This window comes from Sus scrofa, chromosome 7 (assembly GCF_000003025.6).
Source record: "Sus scrofa isolate TJ Tabasco breed Duroc chromosome 7, Sscrofa11.1, whole genome shotgun sequence".
In the NCBI taxonomy this organism is placed as follows: domain Eukaryota; kingdom Metazoa; phylum Chordata; class Mammalia; order Artiodactyla; family Suidae; genus Sus; species Sus scrofa.
The window spans coordinates 102,633,059-102,656,298 of NC_010449.5; the positions used below are offsets into that span (position 1 = coordinate 102,633,059).

The window sequence follows — 23,240 nt, forward strand, 5'->3', positions numbered from 1 at the left end:
GGAGGGATAAATAGGGAATTTGGGATTGACACATACACACTACTGTACATAGAAGAGATAATCAATAGGGGCCTACTGTTTAGCATCGGGAATCCTACTCAATATTCTTTAATAACCTTTAAGGAAAAACAATCTGAAAAATGGGATAAGTCTATATGAATAACTGAATGACTTTGCTATACACCTGAAACACAGCATTGTAAATCAACTATATTCCAATATAAAATAAATTTTAAAAAGTTATTGCATTTGAAACATATTTTGGTCTCAAGGACTCTTTCCAATATTTATTGCAAATATTTTATTATTTTGAGATTATAGCTCATGGAACATTGATATTCGAAGAATCTCAGAAAATGTAAAATTACTGAGCCCCACATTGCTGGTCGAGGTTTTGGGATAGACAGCCTGGTTTCATCAGTCAAAGCTGTCTTGTCCAGGGGCAAATTGCTTGCCCAACTTTTGTAATTTAAATAAGCATGTATTTGAGGTCTTACATTCAGATAAATTATCTACATAACTGAAAACTTTATATAGACCTAGACTCCCATTATTTTAGGGCAAAGGTATCATTACTTCAGCTGCTAGGAGCGTTAGTAGCTCTATTTTTAATAGTATATATTATTTGTAATGGGTCTTTTAATAGGTGTCTATTATACCTAAACTTACTGTGAGTGCCAAATTCCATAAGAATCATTATACTACCAACTCCTTCTATATACTGGGACAAAGCTTTCCTTGTGGGCCTCTGTTTTTAATGGGTTTTTTTTTCTTTTTCCTAATACATATTCTATAGCCATCACAGATAAATAAGATATATAAGTGCTTTGCATATTTTGCATCCAGAAACAAGCATACCTCACTCTTTTGCTTCACACCAGATGCTTATCTTTTTAAGAGGGGCAAGGAGGAGAACTGACACCTTGGAATTTTTAAGCCATGAAACACGAGGCCATGTGTTTGCCCTCCATTGAGCTCCATCGTACAGTGTTTGGTGATTAAGGCTGTTCACATGGCTCTTGGCTTCCTTCAGGTTTATCACTGTAATATGTGTATTAGCTTTAAATGCTCTAGTTGACGTAGATGGTGTCAAAAAAAAATTCCTGCACATATCCCCTGCTCAAGAGGAATAATACATCTAAGAGGACAGATGGAGCCATACACATACACAACGCCAGAGGGGGGATATCAGTGAATGTTGGCTATATATGGATAGATACTGGAAATAGGATTTGATTAAGTAATTACTCCAAGTAGGAGCCAAAGGTTACATCTGTTGGAGGAGATGATTGAGAAAAATCACAGGTTTCAGGGGAAAAAATCAAGTGGAAATGATGAGCATGTTCCCAAGGCCGTTTCTACAGAAAAACCCTTCCTATCAACATTGCTAACCAGGAAACAAAGGTTGGTGGAGGCTCTGAAGTAGATCAACATATTTGAAGAAAAAGGATAAATAGCAAAATTAATTTCCCAAACCATACGGAATGCAGCGTACAGCCATACAGAGAACACTAATAAAAATGTTGATTCCAAAAGTTACAGGGAGATTCATGGATTGTAATTAGGGGGACTTGGGGTGAATGACAACTTTGTTATATTTTAAATATGCACAATAATCACTAGAAGGAAATACACATTACATACAAGGCCAATCAAATCACTGATAAGAGGGAAATTAAGATGTATTTATGGTTTTTTCTCTCCCCCCATCATTTTCGGTAAGATGCACCCTTCTGATCTTTTTTCCCCTTATATGAGTTTTCCTCTTCTCTTGTAAACATCTTTCCCATCTCAGCATCCTCTTTAAAATTCAAGAGACAGCTTCCTTTGCAATGTACAATGAAAGGCGATTATGTTACAAAATATCAGAGATGGCTTTGTCATGTCTGGAACTGTTAAATCATGTTGCCTCCTAAAGAGTTTGGTAAATGGTGCCAAGGGAATGATTTGACTATTGAACAAGGCCTCAGTCAGATCTCCCAGTCCTCCCCAAAACTCCCCGAGGTGAGAGAGAGACTCAGGTAGTGGGTGGAAGTCTTTTTTTCCTTTAAAGGATTGTGGAGGTTCTGTAAAACCTTGTTTTTGGGTTTTGCTTGCAAGGCAGAAGCAGTATTTGCAAAGGTAGGGTCTTTTGGGCTGTACCCCACAGGTCTGTAAGGGCTGTGCTTGCCCAGCTTTAAGACTGAAGTCAGAGACAGAGACATCAATGGTTTAATGGGGGGGGGGGGAACTTAGGTGTCTGAAGCAAGGTCCTGGATCAACACCCTACAATGTGTGGTCGTCATGGGGCAGGACATGATCTTTGCACTGGAGGGGGAGGGGAGATTGCCAATTACAGCGAAAATTGGCATCAAGTTGGCTCCTCAGTTACGAGGGAAAAAAAGCAGTGAGGGCCCCACCCTGCCCCTGCGGTAAGAACAAGCACTAGCTGGGACCTTGGAAAGGTCTGTCTTTAGCAAAGGGTACAGGTGAAGCAGGCGCTGGTCAGGTAGGGGATGTACAGAGCAAGAGAATAGTATAGAGAGCAAGAGAATAGCCATCTTTCCCCTCCCTCCACCCTCCTTAAAAGGACTACACCCATGGCATATGGAAGTTCCTAGGGTAGGGGTCTCATTGGAGCCATAGCCATGCCAGATCTGAGACCTACACCACAGCTCATGGCAACGCTGGATCCTTAACCCACTGGGTGGGGCCAGGGAATCGAACCTGCATCCTCATGGATACCAGTCAGGTTCCTTACCACTGAACCACAGTGAATGCTCTGAGAACAGCCAAGCAGCTTGACCACACATTCTACCCCTCTATACCCTGCAGGACCCGTACAATCTTGGCCCGCCCCTCTTCTATGATATCCCTTGGGTCAGGTACGTAGTGGGGCACAACCAGATACCACAAATCCAGTACAGACAGAAGTAAGGCCAGCCCTGGTTTTCACAAACCCAGAGCCTTCCCTATGGGGAGGGGCAGGATCTGGCTCTAAGAAAAACATTCTGGTATCCTAGTCAGGAGTCAGCACTCAACATAACATGGGGTGGCAGACCTGTCTGCAACTGCTATTAGGGATGGATCCTTTCGGGCTTTCCAAAAAACAAAAATCAGTTAACTCTACACATTGGACTCATGTGTCCAGATGCCAACCTAGTCCATTCCATACAGCATAGTCCGGGGGGGCTCCTGGGCAGACAGTTGTAATGTTTTCTGTTGTATTAGCATGTGAGATAAGGTGGCAAGAGTTCTTTCTACCCACTGTCAGCTGTCCGCACACAGTTAGCTGGATCGATTTTCCACAGAAGTTCAGAGGAAGATGACAACGGCATCTCGCTGTAGACCCTGCAATTACTTATTTTTGCTGTTGTTCAGAATGAGGCCATTGTTGCTGTTCAGTCCTCATATAAGGTTCCCTTTACCCCCAACTAGTGACAAAATGTAAGGCATTTAAGAGGCAGAACACAGGGGGGATCATGACAAGTGAGCAAAAGACATGATGTACCCATCCTACTTTCTGAGATAATACCACACTCGCCCATGGTTTTTGTCCTGGTCTGCAACACAGTTCAGAAAACTCAACTTTTCAATACTACAGGAATGTGTCTAAAATCATGTCTACAATGGCCATCTAGTTTTACCTTGGATGTCTGAAACACAGCTTCTCCATTTCTCACTTTCGGATGCATTCCCTTCTTCAGTGGCCAGAACAGGTGTACAATGCATATCTGAAAAGCTACAAAACAGGCTGTTCTGATCAGTAAAATTTCAGTTAAACCATGTTGAAGCTGTCTGACTTCCCCATACCTCAATATCACAGATTTTTTTCCCATCACTTCCCCTTTTGATTGTAAGTATTTCAATAGAAAGCAATGACAATCAAAGCCATTTGTCCCACACTGCTGGGGTGTTGGCCCCTCGTCCAGGTTTAGGTCAGATTCAGTCCCTAAGTGCTAGGCCTCCTTTATATTCACATAGTCATTCAAGTTGGGGCAAAACTAACCAAGATCTCCCTGACAGGCTCAGAGGTGTGTCAATAGGAAAATAACTATAGGCCATACTTTTTATCATTTGTACCCAGTTGTCACACAGGCATTGTACATGTGCTGTTAGCAATGGGCTTATTAAGCAAGCAGTGTTACATATCACGAGTAGTTATACTCTGACAACTCCATCAGATATTTTTCTTTCCACCCAGAATATCAGGGCAAAAGTTATAGCTAACGCAATAACTTTCAGATATACAGACCTCAGCAGAACGAGAATTTAATACCCACTAAAATATAGTCTGTTTGCACTCTCACCCCCATCTCCACCAAACACAGCCAATCAAGATTAATTTGTTTGCAAAATGAGTCTGGTCAATTGACCATATAGGCTCCTTCCACCTGGCTGAGGTAGAGTCCATAGGAAGGAGCCTCAGGGGGAAAAAAAAAAAAAAATGGAGTTCCCGTCATGGTGCGGTGGTTAAGGAATCCGACTAGGAACCATAAGGTTGAGGGTTCAATCCCTGGCTTTGCTCAGTGGATAGTGGATCAGGCATGGCTGTGGCGTTGTATGGCAGCTACAGCTCTAATTAGACCCCTAGCCTGGGAAACTCCATATCCTGTGGGTGCAGTCCTAGAAAAGACACACACACACAGGAGCTGCCTCAGACTGAATTCCACACACACACACACACACACACACACACACACACACGAGCTGCCTCAGACTGAATTCCACACACACACACACACACACACACACACACACACACACGAGCTGCCTCAGACTGAATTCCATGAAGGTCTTTCAAGGCAAGGGAAGCCATGTCAAGGCCTGAAAGAAGGCTCTACCTTGGTGGATTTCTCTTCTAGAGGTTCACAAGATAACAAGATTTCTGCACATGCTCAAACTGAGCAGGGCCCTGGGGGGGGGGGGGGCTCCTGGGTCTGGAAGCTTTTCTTTGTCCATTACTTGTTTTTAGGAAATAGGCCTCATTCAGCCTCCATGACCTTCCCTGAGTTCAAAAGGGCAGGTTCAAACAATTGCTGATTAGGGAAGGGAGGGGATGCAGAGACAAGGGAGGAGCAGTCAAGAAGCAATAGTGCAGGGGAGTTCCCGTGGTGGTGCAGTTGTTAACGAATCCAACTAGGAACCATGAGGTTGCGGGTTCGGTCCCTGCCCTTGCTCAGTGGGTTAACGAATCCAACTAGGAACCATGAGGTTGCGGGTTCGGTCCCTGCCCTTGCTCAGTGGGTTAACGATCTGGCGTTGCCCTGAGCTGTGGTGTAGGTTGCAGATGCGGCTCGGATCCCTCGTTGCTGTGGCTCTGGTGTAGGCCGGCGGCTACAGCTCTGATTCGACCCCTAGCCTGGGAACCTCCATGTGCCGCAGAAGCGGCCCAAAGAAATAGCAAAAAAAAAAAAAAAGCAATAGTGCAGTCCTGGCGCAGAGTCCTGGTTCTGCCTCAAGGAATATACCTAACAATATCTCTTGAGTTCTTCGGAAGACCTAAACCTTCCAATAAATGGGAGATGTTATCAAGCATTCTTTCCAGGCCCACCAGAACCAGTCCCTGGGCCACTAAACACCTGACTTTGAAAGAAGAATGAGAGTTTGCAGGTACCCTGATCCTTACCTTCAGTCCTGTTTTCCACTCCTAAAACTACTTCCTATTCTCTCCCAAAGGAGGGTACAGTCTTTAAAATATTAGTCTACTGTGGCCTCCCTTCCCTAGTAAGGCAAAGAGCTATTTTCTTCTCCTTCGCCCAAAATTCTGTCACTGTGTTTCTGTTTGGCACCAGTGGACAGAGTTTTGGCAACAATGCCAAGAGACAGTCTTTCCCATTCATCTGATAAGGCTGCTCAGAACCCAAGAATCTCCAGTTTCTGGAGGGACCAGGCTGAGAGAAGAGAAAAATATTTCAATTCTGCCCCAGAGTGTAATTCACCAAATTGCTATAAGTCATAAGTAACTTGAGGGGAAGGGTTTCCCTAGATTGGAAAACACAGATCAAAACTAGTAATATGGGAGTTCCCGTCGTGGCGCAGTGGTTAACGAATCTGACTAGGAACCATGAGGTTGCGGGTTCGGTCCCTGCCCTTGCTCAGTGGGTTAATGATCCGGCGTTGCCATGAGCTGTGGTGTAGGTTGCAGACGCGGCTTGGATCCTGCGTTGCTGTGGCTCTGGCATAGGCTGGTGGCTACAGCTCCGATTCGACCCCTAGCCTGGGAACCTCCCATATGCTGCGGGAGCAGCCCAAGAAATGGCAAAAACAAACAAACAAACAAAAACAAAAAACAAAAAAAAAACTAGTAATATTCCAGACAAAAAAACTGTCAATATTATAACCATATTCACTAGTTCACTCAGTAACAAATTCATAAAAAGTCAATGAAAGGATTAATCAGATCTTCCATTAGAATTCTTTAATTTCCCACCCAGTTAAGCAGTATCACCTGAAATTTATCAGAGACCTGTTATTTGTCCAAAGATCCTGCCAGTGAATCTTCTGGAAGATGAAATATTTTCACAAAAGCATCAGAATAGAGCAATAACTGTAAAAGACAAAAGACTTAAAAAAACCCATGGTTAAATACACAATGATCATAATGTAACTGATAAAGAAACTTGGTTACAACAACCAGAATTATGACCGCCTGTAATCTTAACCCTTTGAAAACCCCAATCTCTAGCAAAAACTGAGAAGCAAATAATTTTCTGGAATGGAAAACTTGATGCTTTCAAGCAGGCAAGGGTAGGTAAACTGAGACCCACCTGGCAATGAACGTTCCAATATTTTATCCTATTTGAAATGAATTCTCTTCTTTTAAATTACCAGAATCTGAAGAGGCTATTATAGGCAGGTGTTCCCAAAACATAAATAGTTCTAATTTCCCTAAAAACTCTTTTTTCTCACTTTCAGAGATCACAGAAAGCAAGGTGGATCATTTACATCTCCAAAATGCAAGAAGAGAAATGCTAATTCTTTCTAGAGAGCTAACTTAACCAATTACAAAAGGCTCACCTTGATACATCAGCAGACATTAAGGGCAATTGTTTTCCAGATCTATTGGCAGCTCTCTCTCCAGGGACAGCCATCACAGGGCCCCATATACTAACCCTAACCCCAAACCCTAACCCCAACAGTCACCCTGGATTTCCCCTGCAACTTTGGGGATCAATCCTGGAATTCTTGGGACCCACATCTTAGTGGATAACCCCTACAACTTCACATTCCTTGTCTTGTATTTCCAAACATCCTGGTGCTTTAAGGAGGTTCCTCAGTCTCCTAGCTGGCTCTGCCAATTGTTGGGCTGCACCCTGCAGGCCTACAAGGCCTGTACTTGTCTAATAAAGAACCCAGAATCAGCCCCAGAGATATCAATGGTTTAACAGAGGGGGTTGAGGGGGAAGCTTACATGTCTGAAGAAGATCCTGGAGCGACTCCTCACCGTGCGTGAAGCAGTGGGCAGGACATGGCGGTAGTCTTCTCTCCGGAAGGGGAGGGGAGACTGCTAGTTATAGGAAACACTGACAACAGGTGGGCCCTTAGTTACCAGGGAAACCAGCAAAGGGCACGCTTCTCACTGCCCCTTAGATAAGAACAATCGCCAGCTGGGGCCTGGGGCAAGTACCTGGGAAGGTCATACATGTGCATAGGGTACAGGTGAAGCAGGTATTGGTCAGGCTGTTGTTGTACAGAGAACAAAAGACAAACCATCTTGAGAGGCCTGACCATACAGGGTCTTTGTAATCTCTCTCTCTCTCTCTTTTTTTTTTTTTTTTTTTTTTTAGCATTTAATTGAGTTCAAGATAGTGGTAGAGAATTAAAAGAGGAAGATTAATTTCTCAACAAACAGTGGCTATTGCTTACTGCATGGAAATGTATATAAGACAGATATATGCTGCCTGTCTTCACGGGGCTTACATTGTAGGAAGAAGACAATAAAATAATTTCACAAGTAATTATTTCATGATAAGTTCACTGAAGGAGAATAAACTGCTAAGAATGTAAAAAGGGATCTGAGCTAATGTTCTAATCTGGGAAGATTTTCTTGAGGATGCAGTGTAGGAGCTGTGCTGTTCAGGATAAGGTAGGTAAGCAAAAGAGGAGGACAAGAAAAAGCGTTCCAGGCAAAGAGAACAACAGCCTATGCTAAGCCTTTTCTGTAGGGATTATACTGTAGGATGTTTCACAGTCTTTGGTCTAAAGTTTAGTTCTAAAGTCTGCAGACCTATCAAATTTGACCATGTTAAGTAACCAGTTAATACCCATACTTGAAGGGCTAGCAGAAGGCCACTCAAAAGGTGTCGAACAAGAGGAAGTGTTATCCCATTACCTTGGCAGAGTGACACGGGACTGGATGAATGGGTTTACAAAGCTGCATTGAATGACATAGCCATGTTGGATGGGCTTCAGGGCGTCCTGGTCTGAACCTGCTGAATCACTGGCCCTGTGGTGTGCCAAAGGCACAGCTTCCTCAACAGAGATAGTAACAATTTAAGGCAAAGCCTTACAGACACATGTGTAAGGATTGATGGAAATGCATTAATACACTGTGTTTATCACAATTTTGCACAATACGTTGAATCATTTGCTAATGAGGGGTCATGCACATTGAACAGATCATATAGTTGGCAAGGATGTCATGTCATGAGACCTGTCATGTATTGGAATATCAAGAGACTGTTTAGTACGTATATGTATCTAGGTTTCCAGGCTTTGTAGCCATCATGTATTCTACTCAGTTATTTCTTCAATAGAATGCCAGAAACCAGAAATCAGTAATTTGAAGACATCTAATCTTCTTCCTCTTTTCTCATGCTTTGCTTTGGTTTTTCTTTTTTCTTTTTTTTTTTTTTCCATCTTTTTGCTATTTCTTGGGCCGCTCCCTCGGCATATGGAGGTTCCCAGGCTAGGGGTCCAATCGGAACTGTAGCCACCAGCCTACGCCAGAGCCACAGCAACGCAGGATCCGAGCCACGTCTGCAACCTACACCACAGCTCACGGCAACGCCGGATCCTTAACCCACTAAGCAAGGGCAGGGACCGAACCCACAACCTCATGGTTCCTAGTCGGATTCGGTAACCACTGCGCCACGACGGGAACTCCTGGTTTTTCTTTTTGTTTGGTGGAGTGCCGTTCAGTGGAAGTTTTCCTACAGTCTTTTGACCCTTTCTATTTAATTTTGTAATAAAAATTCTGAACCGGAAGCTAGAGATAATGTGCCCAGTTCAGTTCATACATGTCAATTTCTTTTTAATTGTAATTATTTTCCCCAGTTTCTCCCTCTCTCGCTGCCCAGGCACAGCTGAGGCTTGGGTGATTAAAAGACATCATGCCTACGCTGTCAATTATGCCTTCTGCTTTAGGATTAAATTCATTTATTATCATTGTTCTGATTATTAGTAATTATAGCAGACATCTCTACCCAAACCTGGGTGAATAGTAGTTTTCACAGTCTTTGCCTCCAAAGTTGGCTTGCTTTAGTTTTTCACCCAGAAGATTCCCTTCTTCTTCGATGTCAAGGAGCATTCAGTTTCCTCTGTGCATTTAAATGCTATTTTAGATCATTCAAAAGACAAGCGTTCCTTAGAAGATTCTTCTTGATGTGGAGTGATGGCATATTTCCCTGAATATAGGATTTACCAGTTAGTGGATGTTAACAGAGTCTTCTCTTGGTAACAAAACTGCTCCTTTGAAGAAGTATTTGAACTGGCAAAGGATGTCTGTTAGCTATCCAGTCTTTTTCTTAGAAGGGCCCCAGGTTCCCAACCTCAAAAGCACACATGGCTTTGACTCCTGTGCTGACTCCAAAAGGAATACTTATTTTTCTGCCTTTTTGATGGAAGTCTCCCCACCATGATTACAAATAGAATAACACCATGGCCCAACCAACTTAAAAATAGCATTGGCCCTTCAGCAACATGTTCTTTCCAATTTCTTCCCCAGACTCAAATCTCAATATGTTTCTTGTTTTAAAACTACATTTGTAGTAAGATCACCTGGGCAGCTTCAGGAAACGAGATCAGAGAGAGGCTTGGTGGAGAGTTCAGGCTTTTTTATTTTATTATTTTGTACTTTATCTTTTAACAAATCCAAAGAAAGCAATGCAGTTTAATTCTGAGTATGTAAAATGTTTCACTTTAAATTGTAAGTGTTTCTCAGTGACAATGCTTCCACAAATAATGCTCCATGGACTTTCTGGAAGAATAATTTTAATGCCTCATCACCAGGTTTAGGTTCCCAGGCTACTGTACAACCCTTTCTTGGTTTTGTTTTTGCACTCTGGCTTGTTGATACAATTTCCTAATCTTCCTTACCTTGACTCGTAGCCTCTTAGCCCATTAAACCCTTACTTTTAAAATGAAGGGTTTAGGGAGTTCCCGTCGTGGCGCAGTGGTTGACGAATCCGACTAGGAACCATGAGGTTGCGGGTTCGATCCCTGCCCTTGCTCAGTGGGTTAACGATCCGGCGTTGCCGTGAGCTGTGGTGTAGGTTGCAGATGCAGCTCGGATCCCAGTGTTGCTGTGGCTCTGGTGTAGGCCAGTGGCTACAGCTCCGATTAGACCCCTAGCCTGGGAACCTCCATATGCCGCGGGAGCGGCCCAAGAAATAGCAAAAAGACAAAAAAAAAAAAAAAAAAAAAAAAAAGCTATTAAAAAAATAATAAATAAATAAATAAAATGAAGGGTTTGTCTGCAAATCCCAAAGAGTGGTGGACCATCCTTCAAGGACCTCAGCCTCTCAGCTGACTCATTCAACAAATATGGGAGGGTAGGTTAGGGTGACTGCTCCCATGAACCAGGCACTCTTCTGTTCTGTTTGTTTTGCTCTTGGGGTATGCACCTGTGGCATATGGAAGTTCTCAGACTAGGGGTCTAATCAGAGCTGTAGCTGCTGGCCTATATTACCGCCACAGCAATCTGTGACCTATACCACAGCTCACAGCAACACCAGATCCTCGACCCACTGAGCAAGGCCGGGGATAAAACCCATATCCTCATTGATACTAGTTGGGTTCCTTACCACCGAGCCACAGTGGGAACTCCCCGAGATTTCTTTTGCACCCTGATGTTGCAACCAAAACAAAACAGATAATTGTAATTTTGATTCTAGTTCTTATAGAACATACATTCTGGGGGAAGGGATGGAGATTAGCAATAAATAAATCAGGGAGCGAATACAGTACGTGCTGACAACTGACAAATGATTTCAAGAAAATAAAGCAGGAAGATGATGTCACACAGGGTTAGTGGCGGGTGGGTACTTTAAAGACAGACTCTCTAAGAAGGAAAAATTCTGGAGTTCCCATCGTGGCGCAGTAGTTAACGAATCCGACTAGGAACCATGAGGTTGCGGGTTCGATCCCTGCCCTTGCTCAGTGGGTTAACGATCTGGCGTTGCCATGAGCTGTGGTGTAGGTTGCAGACGCGGCTCGGATCCCGCGTTGCTGTGGCTCTGGCGTAGGCCGGTGGCTACAGCTCCGATTCGACCCCTAGCCTGGGAATCTCCATATGCCGCGGGAGCGGCCCAAGAAATAGCAACAATAACAACAACAACAACAACAACAACAAAGACAAAAGACAAAAAAAAAAAAAGAAGGAAAAATTCAAGGTGAGACTGGAATGACAAGAATGTTCAATCTAGGGGGGGCAACATTTGTGGCAGAGGGAGTAATTAGCGTGAAGGCTCTAGGTTGAAATGTGCTGGAAGAGTCTGAAAGAAGATACAGCTGGAGCAAGAGGGGATTTGGTATGAGGTGAGGCCTGAGAGGTGAACAGGTTGTCACTGATTCAGGGCCTGTTGGGCTATGGAAAGAAGATGGGATTTTACTAAAGTTCAATGTCAGACTATTAGAATCTCCCAAGTAGTGAAGTGACATGATGCTGTGTAAACTTTTTAAAGCTCTGGCTGCCATGGTAGAAAAGATTGTAAAGAAGTAAGAGATGAGTCATTAATACCTGATATGTGACTATTGGCTCATTTCAAGTGAGAGATGATAGTGGTTTTAACCAGAGTAGCAAGAAGACCCTCTCTATACAACTCTCTGGCTTGATGGCCTTGAACTCCATCTTTGCATTGCCCTGAACTGCTAAACCTCTGAAACCTCAAATCCTATTATGTTAATTCTCATTCTTAAATACTATTGCTTTCCTGCTTCATCCGGGTTTCCATTAATCTATAAACTGCCTCACATTATGGCCTTCAAGTCCCTTCTTCCTCTGTTGTATTCAATTCTAGATCATTCCAAATGTTTTTTACTCTCTACCCAACTGGAATTGTGCCTTCACCCTGCCTCAGAAGGATTTTTGTTCTTGATGAGCACCCCCCTCACCTCTAGCTTTTGATTAGCACCCTTTCAACCTCCCAACTTGGTTTCTTTCTCCCCCTCTGCACCACTGAGGTTCAGATGCTCCTTTCTTTCTGAAGAATATGCTCATCAATCATGAGTTTCTTCAAATTCCTGTACCTCTAATTCACCTACATCAGTGCTCACTTAAGGCAAACCCCTTTGCCTCTCTGTTCAAAAGCTTGTGTTTATCAGTCTTTTCAAGCTTTTCGACATCATTCATTGCCTTCATTTTCCAGTGGTGCCGTCAATGTAATCTCTTCTGCCTATAAATGTATTCAGTTTTTTCTATCTTAAAAACAAAACCAAAACAATAAGTAGGTTTTATGAGTCTGCTTTCTACCCTTTCCATCAGCTGCCCACGTCACCAGATGAGAACACTTTCCTTTATATGCAAATTTCATGAGTATTAAACTCTCACCAATTTCCCTCTCTATACATGTAGTATGTATCTTTTGCAGAGAAAAATTCCCATTATAAAAATTCCAACTATGGAGTTCCCACTGTGTGGCTCAGCAGGTTACAGACCCACATAGTCTCCATGAGGATATGGGTTCAATCCCTGGCCTCGCTCCTCAGGGATTTAAGGATCTGGCATTGCCGCAAGCTGCAGTGTAAGTCACAGATGTGGCTCAGAACCAGGTGGTGGTGGCTGTGGCGTAGGCCTACAGCTGCAACTGAAACTCTAGCCTGGAAACTTACATATGCCACAGATGAGGCCATCAAAAGAAAAAAAAAAAATCCAGCTATGATCTCACCCTTTATGTAGAGTCATACTTATAAGGTCTCACCCTTGTCTTCCTCTTCTAATTCTAAAAATTAGTAGAAATATCTACTAACATTTCTCACATGCACCCAACATCCTGATGTAATTTTTTAAATGCTGTTCTTTCTACCTGGGAACATAGAACATGCAGGAACATGCTTATTCATCTATAAAATGAAGATAACAAAAAATCAATCTTTCCATAGGGTTGTTGAAGAGAAAATTAGTTCATGTATTTCATATGCTTAGACTAATGCCCAGTGCATCGTAAGTGCTCAATAAATGTTAGCTGTCAGTATCATTACTGTTTTTGCTCCTTTACCCCCTTTCTCTGCCTGGAAAAGTGATCACCCCTCAAGACTCAGTTCAAATATTTTTTGCTTGGTGATTTACCCACCTTCTCTGCCACCCTGTCTCAATCTGCCGAGCCCAGATTGGTGTGAGCGCAGATTTTTCTTGGTGATTCCACAGGTGCAATGAATTTCTGTGCACCCTTTATATATCTTCATATTTCTCAGACAGGTAGACTAAGGTATGGAATTTAAGGACTTTAGCCATGTTTCAAGCCAAGCTGTAGTTGGGCTCTTGGTTCAACACCAGAGCCTCTAGAGGACCCATCTGTGCTGCTGTGTGAGTCCATAATGACTTCTCAGCTAGGTCCCTCATTCTTTTCCACATCTTCCTGTCCATTGAGATACTTCAAACAGATATCAATGGAGGCCATAAATAAGCTGCCTAAAGATAAAGAAAATGAAACACATTATATGCTTCTCAATGTGATCAGAGCATTTCAGCCAACTAGAGAGAAATTCTTCAGACTGGTCCTTGCTCTGTGTGTGTGTGTATGTGCATGCATGCACATGCACCATGGGAAATTTCTCTCTGTAGAGAATCAGAGAAATTATATTTCAATAATTGGTAAAAATCGGGAGCTTTTGTTTGAAGTCCTTCTTTAGACAGTATATGTAGATAGAGAAAACCTAAGTGTTAAAATCCTGAGGGAGTTTCACTCTGCGTGTTTCTATATCTATGACAGTGGAGGCTATAAAAAGCAGTATTTATCTGTATATATGTTCTATACCGATGTAATCTATCTCTCTAATTAGATAGTCAATTATTTTTAAAGAGCTGCAAATAAGCCTTATAAGAATGTCATAAATGCATTCCATTTAGAAACATCTTGCAGATAAATTTTATTTTTATTCTTCCTACATCTTCCTGCAGCCTTAAAATAACAACAAAAAAAATCTTACTATTCACCTACTTCCAGAAACAGATCATTAACGCCTAGTAGTATGTTAATCATGCTTACCGTTCCTTCTCCTTCAACGTCATTATGCTTTGGGATAGAAAAGGTGGGTGGTGTGTGAGTCTCCTTGGAGAAATGAGCAGCTGGAATAGACAGGCTTCTCAAAAGATCTAACATTATTTTCATGCAAAATTTCCCAAGTAATAAGAAGGGGCCTGCAAATGGTGAAAATGTATGATGTATAAGCAGAATTATTAACAAGAGCACTGGATCTTTTGCTTCCACAGGATCTTTCAATTGTAGACAAATTGGTGGTAGCCCAGACAGAGGCAAGGGGATTGATTAGGGGAATTGAAGGAATGCCTTATGAAGGATTAGAGGAGCTAAATGTGTGTAGTTTGGCTAAATGACAAGTCAGAGGAAATATTATGGACACTGTTAAGTGGCTGGCTACAAGGAGAGCAAGGGATTAATTAGTTAATGGAATGAAATCAAGAGAGAGAAAAATCATAAACTCAATATCCGCATTCTTTTCTTGACTATGAGAATTAATAGATTATAAAAGAGCTATTTTAGGATCTACTCCACAGATTAAAGCAAGAGACAAGGTGTGGCAGCATGAAGTCGCTAATAGTCTACTCGATTCTGAGCCATGTGTTGCCAGAAAGCACTTCGTCATTTTTAAGCCTTAAGATTTAACACTTTATCGCACCTATTCGAATGGCTATGATTTAAAAACAAAAACAAAGACAAGTGTCGGCAAGGTTGTGGAGAAATTAGAATACTTCTGAGTATCTATGTTAAGTGTATAGATTGTATCTCAATAAAATTATTATCAAAAGCCTGTAAAAAAAAAAAAAGATTTAACACTTTATAAGAACTCCATAGAGAGATCATGCTCAGTTCTATGAGAAGGAAAAGGTCGTTGGAGTTAGACCTTGGAGATTTTATGACATCTCCAATGGTTTGTTATTGTACAACCTTGAGCAAGTTACTTAACCTTGCTAAGGCTCATCTCTACAGTGGGTATTAATATCTACCTAACAGAATGGATGTGAGGTGTACACAAGCCATCTTGACATCTCCTCTTATTTAATATCAACTAAGTCCACCTCTCCTCTGTACCATCACTACTATTATTTATTGACCTTAGCAGTTTCATAACTAGTTTCCTGGACTCCAGTCTTCATTAGTTTCTACAGGGCAGTCAGAATATACCTGCCTAAGTCATCTCCCAGCCCCAAATTATCCACTGCCTTCAGGATATAAGATCTTCTTAGGATAGCATACTTCCTGCTAGCATCTGCTTTCTTTCCCCAGTTTCTCACTTTTTCTCTGGCTAACTCATGCTCTTTCCAAAACACCTAGATCAGATTTTACCTACCTCTTTGTGGACATCTGATCTGGGATCCAGGTGCCTCACCCTTGTGTTTCCATAGTAATGGAGCCTGTCATTATCCTACTGTTAATTCTACTATATTGTAATTTTATTGTCCTATCTGCTCTCCTAAGAGACTCTAGGCTTCACTTGGGTAGATACTGAGATTAGTGCCTGCCACTTAGTAAGTGTTCAACATTTTTTAAAATAAAAGAACAATGTATGGTTGGATGTATGGATGTATGAATGAATGGATGAATGGATAGAAAGATGGATTGATGGGTGGAATGTAACAAAATACTTGGAATATAAAAGATAATCAGGGAGTTCCCTTCGTGGCTCAGTGGAAACAAATCTGACTAGCATCCATGAGGACGCAGGTTCAATCCCTGACCTCACTAGTGGGTTAAGGATCTGGCATTGCCATGAGCTATGGTACAGGTCGCAGATGTGGCTCCGATTCCACATTGCTGTGGCTGTGGTGTAGGCCAGTCACTACAGCTCTAATTTGACCCCTAGCCTTGGAACCTCCATACGCTATGGGTGCGGCCCTAAAAAAGACACACAAACAGAGAGAAAGAAGGAAGGAAGGAAGGAAGGAAGGAAGGAAGGGAAGAAAGAAAGAAAGAAAGAAAGAAAGAAAGAAAGAAAGAAAGAAAGAAAGAAAGAAAGAGAGAGAGAGAAAGAAAGAAAGGAAGAGAGAGAAAGATAATCAGTTACGATTAATTCTCTTAAAGTGTTGAAATTAAGGATTAGGATTGCACTTGGCTGTCTCTGGTAACCATGGTCTTGAATGAGGTTTATTCATTTATGTTATTTATGTGTGTTATATTTACACCATCCACCCACTGGGAAGATATTGCAATCTGGGAGGAACGGCAGGAGTCTAAGAGACCTGGCATATATATGAATGCATATCCAAGAGAAATATATCAGTAGAGTAGCCTTGAGGTAATATTTGAAAATATCTTACTTGTATAAGCAAATACAGATATTTGATTTTACAACTGGATGCTTTGTAAATTCTGGGCACCTGATTGCAGAGAGATGGAAAGGAGGAAAAAGACTGAAGTAGGAATATAAGAAGGGACAGAGAAGAAAGAGACACAAACCAGACTGTCCCTTTTACACATGCCATCTCCCCCTCTATTGCCTGCCCACAAGCCATCTGCCTAACCTGAGGACATGTGGCCAGCCCCTTTTGTCTAGTTTGCCCTCATTGTTGGGTGCATTGTAGCATCTTTGATGATGGATTCGCATGCCAAGAGCAGAATGTTAAGATTCATGCAATTCGAGTCCACTCTGTTAATAACCTGGGCAGGGTTCTCATTCTTCCTTCCGATTTGTTTTCTCCTCGGCCAAGTCTCCATTCTCACTCTTTTGTGTTTGTGTGTGTAAAGGAGACAAATGAAATTTCAGATGCAGCAATGAATCGCCGCCTGGAAGTACACCCCAGGGTCTCTGTGTCCCTCTGCAGCTCTGTGATAAATTGCCATCTTTCAAATTAATTGTTACCTTTTCAGGAAGTGTTTACTCATTTTCATCTCTTGACTGGCTCACCAGTGAACCTCTGAGACAGAGATCCAAGCGTTCCTTTCCCCTCTCCGGACCTTGCAAGGCAAGGTGAGAACAATTAGTAGACCTGACCAGGAGTAGTGCTTCCATATTGGTCTCCAGCACTTGAATATAGTGCAGACCATGCCATCTTGGTTGCCTTTTCTTTTTCTTTTCTTTCTTTCTTCTTTTTTTTTTTTTAATGGCCACCTAGGATTGGAAGTGGAGACTTGAATTCCATTTCTTACTCTCCACTAACTAGCTGAGTGACATTGGGCAAAACTGCCAACATAGAGGTAGGGTTGGGCTAGGTCATGTCTAGTTCAAACCTTATATACTGATTCCCCCATTGACCTCTCTGTTCCATTCAAAGAGATTAAAGAAAATATGTCGTATCCCAGGTACATTTTGTGATCTTTCAGTGAAATGTTGAAATAAGCAATGTCAGCAGGCTTAAGCTCTCATTGATGGCCTGGTACATCTTATGAATAAACAACACCGGTTTTTGGTTACTGAATCTCATTCGCAGCGTATTTATAGAGTCATAACTCTGCGGTGTTTCTTGACAGAGGTTCTGGAAGGGGAAAAATGACAATGCAGTGGTTTGCGAACATCTGGGTGCACTTTTCGCACTTGGGTATGGCCCTGAGGAGAATTGTGCCAAGGCAGGAAACTAATCTGATTCATATTTCTACCTAGAGGCACTTAAAAAAACTGTCAGATGTTTCCCACAGTGACAAATGTGAGTCCTAGGGAGCTCATGGAAGTAGAGTTTCGGATACATTTTGGAAGAAATTCCTACTATCCTTTCAAGGCGAAGACTCCTGCAGTATTTTTTGCTCACATCTTCTTTGTATAAGCAGCATAGAAACCAGAGACCAAGGTGAATTTCTGTTCCTCTTGTTGCCTAGTTTATTTAAAAAAGTAAATTTTAAGAAAAGTCAGTCGTGTAACATAGATGTAGGGTGTTAGGAGGGATTTGCTTTAAAATGTCTCTGTCTGACTCCGTTTCTGAACTTTGGTGACAGCTGTCTTTGACATTACTGTAGTCGCCTTAAGCATATTAGTGTTGTTTTCTCTACTATATGATTGACAAGCTCTATCCAGATAAGAATATTTGATCATAGAACTGCTTCCACATAACTTCATTCTATTATAGTATTTCAACTAGCAGGAAAAAAATGCTGTATGTGCAACTTTTTTTCATACCAATCACAATCTAATTAGTTTAACAGAAGGACTGAGATGAAGCTGAAGTGCATTGAGTACTTTTTTAAGTTGCTTAATACTAGTGAAGAGTTTTGTGATTGCTTAATCTGAATGATCTACTGGTTATAACTATCACTCCCCTGCATATGGGGCTTGCCGGGAGCCACAAGTGAAGCTGAGAGCATCATATGCATGATACTCTTGTTTCCTCAGTTTGTAGATGAGGAAAGCAATGTCTAAGTCGAATGATGTGTTGAAAGTCCATGGGGATAAATGTCTTGTTTAATCCCTTGTTGAAATACTCCTTGAGTTTTGGAACACAAAAATTTAAATATAGTTGTTATTATTCTCTGAGGATTCAAGTTCATGTACTCTACCGGCTTCATCTACGTGATCCTCAAATAGTTATTCATGAGACGATGGGGAAAGAGACTACTTTGAGGTCAAGCAGATCTATGTCCACTTCCAACATAAAAGTCATGTAACTTTGGCAAAATTATCTTGTTTCTCTGTTTGTAGTGTTTGTTAAGAAAATTAAAAATAATTTACCTAAAATGCCTGGCACGGTAACTGGCAAATTATAGGTATTCAATAAATGTTGCCGGTGTTGTTACCAAATTCAGATTTGGCTGTTCACTGATCAAAAGCCAGTACTTGAAAGACAAGCACTAGTAGGAATGGAAAGGTTGCTTTATTCAGGAGGATGTTAACCTGGGAAGGTGGCAGACTCATATCCAAAAGCCAACTCTGAAGACACTATTCGACCATGAGAGTTTTTAAAGGAAGAATCATTTGGGGAGGGGCTGAGTCTTCTCTCTCTTCCTTGTGTGCTGATTTTCTTCTGGTTGTCTGGTGGTGAGGTAACAGGGCGATGCTCCAGGAATCTTGTGTCCAGCCTGAAATTTCATCCGCCACCTGGGTGGGTGATTTTGTTCCTATAGAAGAATTTATGTATATTCCTTGAGGAGGAACCCGGACCCTGCCCCAAGGCTGCACTGTTGCTTCTTGATGGCTCCTTAGTTTCTACATTCCTTCCTTTCCCTGATAAGCAACTCTTCAAACCTGCCTTTTGAAACTCAGGGAGGGTCAAGAAGGCTGAATGAAGCCTACATCCTACAAACAAGAAAAGAGGAACAGAGAAAGGATTTGTACCCAGCCCCCCTCCCCACCCCCGGGGGTCCTACCCTGTTTCAGTATTATTTTGCTAGGGATAACATAATTTAGCCACATAAACACATAGTGCTTAAGAAAATTAAGCGAAATCTTCATTGATATTCCAGCACTTCTAGATGTTTGTTGCCTAAAATATATTTCTGACAAACTTAGCATTTGCCACTTTTTACTTGTGGTGTAACACAAAACAAGAATTTGGTCTGCTGGTGTCTGGCAGAGTTCTCCAAACCTTTGGAATTTCCTGGGTGATGGGAGTGTCTTCTGTTGTTCCCAGCAAGCCCCTTTCAGTCACCCCTGAGTTTATGCTAATGAGATGTCCTTATTTGGCCTTGGAACTGGTTACCAGAAAGACTAAGTAACAACCCCAGGGAGTATGGAGGTTGAGCTTTCTAAAATTTTCAGATTCAGAGATCTGTTGACGTGGGGAACACATCCAGATGCAGGGAGGGTGATGCACCCTTTACTCCACAGTGTTGTGGTCTATGTATGGGGGTCAGAAAGAAGAATTTTCTGGTATGGCTAGGTGAATGAAAAGAAGAATTTATTGAGATAAGAGTTGCTCCCAGCACAGCGGGACGACTTTCTGATAATTCGGGATGGCCGACCCTGAGCCAGTGGTCATGTCTGTTTTTATAACCCAGGGAGAAAGGAGAGGTCTTGTGATATACCTGCTGATGAGATGGTTGGTTGGGGAAAAAGGGGTCTTACGATACACTTATTAGTTGGTTGGGGGCATATAATACCCCCATGGGGGCAGGATGTGTAGTGGGCCACATACCCTTCCTAGCAGGGGCAGGAAGAAGTAGGCCAGTTTGCTCAAGTGGGGGAGGGGGCATTACAATGATAAGGGTCTGTTAATTCTTGTCTTGACCAGAGGCTTTGAGTTTGATTTCCTTGAAAGGGCCTTGAAGCCCAACACACAGGGGCAGCATCTCCTGCGTGAGAGGTATTTCTAGACCTTGACCTAGGTACCTCTTCATCATTTGTTCATTTGTATCCTTTCTAGTAAGCTGGTAGACATAACAAAGGGCCTTTCTGAGTTCTGTGAGCCATCTAAGAAAATCGTCAAACCTGAGGAGCCAAGCTGGACAGAAGTGTGGGTGACCTGGGAACTCAGTGTTTGTGACTGTCAACTGAAGTGAGTGCAGTCTTGTGGGACTGAACCCTTAACTTGTGAAATTTGATGCTCACTCCAATTAGCTAGTGAGAGAATTGAATTCAATTGTAGGTTAACCAGCTGGTGCCCAAGGAGGTGGATAATTGATTGTTAATGTTGAAAAACACCCCAGACTACTAAAATCTGAGTGAAACCGTAATAACCATAAAGCCTATTTATTTAAACTTCCAATTGGTTGGCTTCTGGTTAATTGCTGTTTTACCAGACCAGTGGTATTTTGGCAGCTAGTTTTAGAGGAACCAGGAGCTTTGGATATGTAGAATATCCTTGTTGACTAATCAAGCCAAGGATACAGATGTTATTTTCTAAAATAAATACGTGCTCCTCTGGAGTTCCCGTCATGGCTTAGTGGAAAGAAATCTGACTAGCATCCATGAGGATGCAGGTTATAGATCCCTGGCCTCACTCAGTGGGTTAAGCATCTGGTGTTGCTGTGAGCTGTGGTATAGGTCACAGACATGGCTCCGATCTGATGTCTGATGTTGTTGTGGCTGTGGCTGTGGCTCAGGCCAGTGGCTACAGCTCTGATTCGACTCCCAGCCTGGGAACCTCCATATGCCTGGGGCGCTATCTGAAAAAAGACAAAAAAAAAAAAAAAAAGGTAAAAAAATAAAAATATGTGCTTCTCTGGAGACGCATCTAGCCGTGTGTTGCCACTTGAGGTCACTTGAACTTTTCAGCAGTGAGCAGAGGACAGTAGCTATAACCACAGGGTAGCAGGTAGAGCTTGCCTGTCAGGCCAAAAAAGACATAAATGTAGAGGAACACAGTCAAAATAACTTATTTGTTTCCGGTTGCAGCCCCATGTATGCCTGTAGGTGATCAGATGTACAAAAAACTTGGCCGGCCTAACCTTTGAGGCTAAGAAATTGCATTGGCCAAGGTTTCACTTCTCTTTTTTTTTTGCTTTATTTCATCTGTTGTGAATGACTATTATTTTCTTGTTGATGTTTTATGGCAGTTAAAAACAAAAAAAAGAACTCCAACTGTGCAAATATTAAACTCATGTCCTTGGCCTGGAGGGAAGCTGCTACAAGAGAAATCCTAGGTTTTTTTTTTTTTTTTTTTTTTTTATTCAGCTTTGACAGGAAATGCCAGGTTATGAGCAACTCTTATATCAGCCCCTGACCCAAAGGTAGGATCCCCAGAGTCTTGGGGGGAGTGGGGAGGAGTTGAGTCTTCTCATGTGTGCAAATCAGACACTGAAATTCTATGAGGATCCCCTTTGCAGCAGAAATGGACTATTGCCTCTTAAATTACTGGCCTTCTCCAAGCAAATTAAGGCACCTTCTCCCTGAAGCCAGGCTGGAGTGTCAAGTTTTACCCAACTCACCTCTGCTTTAGGATAAAACATTTTAGATCTAGAAGAGTCCTGCAGTACGTTAACTGAGGCGGTATTTTGACTACACCTCTAATTTAATAGAAAAGTTAAAGCAAAAGTGACTACATGGATTAGCAGAGTCTTCGTCTGTTTGTAATTTGGACAAGTTGATGTCCTGTAGAGACCCTGCTTCCTTCTTCCACGCTGGGGAGATCCAGCAGCAGGCCAGCTCGGTGGTAGGCAGCTCTAACATTTCCAGCATTGGGACAGGCTGGAACTCACAGTCCACAGGCCAGTCCTGCTGCTCACATCCACCCAAGCCACCCCCCACCCCACTGGGACACAGCCCCCTGTCCTCCCTGATTGCTTTCTCTGATGAGGAGAAGGTCGATGGTGCCCATGATTTTCAGGGCAGCCCTTTATACAAGCCATGGGTGCTTTTGAAAGGCAAATGACAACAGGAAGGCTTTGAAGGCAAGGAGAGACTTTTTCATCTTTTCAGTCCCTGGCCAGAACACTGGTTCTCAGTGCAGTACAAGCGGTTTCAAAGTTATCTCCCATGCTGATATGAATGTGATAGCACGGAGCAGAGAGGTGCCATAATGATTTCCTTTCAAATGGCCGCCTCACCATTTATCTTTGCATGCTGTCAAAGACTGATATGGTTGGGACTTAGCCGTGGCATAGAATAATTAATCTTGCACTGGAGAGTAAGTTCCTCCTGTGTCTCCTGAGAAATTAGCACTGCATTGACAGGAAAAGTAGATGATACAATGAGAAAGGAGAAGGGTTGTGGTATTTTTATTTCTCATTTTATTTATTTATTTATTTTTGTCTTTTTAGGGCTGCACCCTTGGCATATGAAGGTTCCCAGGCTAGGGGTTGAATTGGAGCTATAGCTGCTGGCCTACTCCACAGCCACAGCAATGCCAGAGCTGAACCTGATCTGCAACCTACACCACGGCTCATAGCAATGCCAGATCCTTAACCCACTGAGCGAGGCCAGGGATTGAACCTGCGTCCTCATGGATGCCAGTCAGATTTGTTTCCCCTGCGCCACAACAGAAACTCCATGGGTTGTGG

General features: G+C 42.4%; 1 protein-coding gene and 1 long non-coding RNA gene across 40 annotated transcripts in view; one reads left to right on the plus strand and one right to left on the minus strand.

The window, feature by feature from the left end:
* LOC110261693 overlaps positions 1–7,754 on the minus strand; it is a 31,019-nt gene extending 23,265 nt beyond the window's left edge. For 3 of the 5 annotated variants that reach the window (XR_002346155.1, XR_002346154.1, XR_002346152.1), the window contains exons 1-3: positions 7,394–7,753; positions 6,449–6,529; positions 3,627–3,721 (exon numbers count right to left, since the gene is read on the minus strand). This is a non-coding gene — a long non-coding RNA (uncharacterized LOC110261693). Of the gene's footprint in view, positions 1–3,626; positions 3,722–6,430; positions 6,530–7,393 lie in introns of all 5 variants that reach the window. The other 2 variants (XR_002346156.1, XR_002346153.1) reach the window with 2 other exon arrangements.
* Positions 1–23,240, plus strand: part of NRXN3 (neurexin 3) — a 1,647,030-nt gene that overhangs the window by 1,500,279 nt on the left and 123,511 nt on the right. The window lies entirely within an intron of this gene.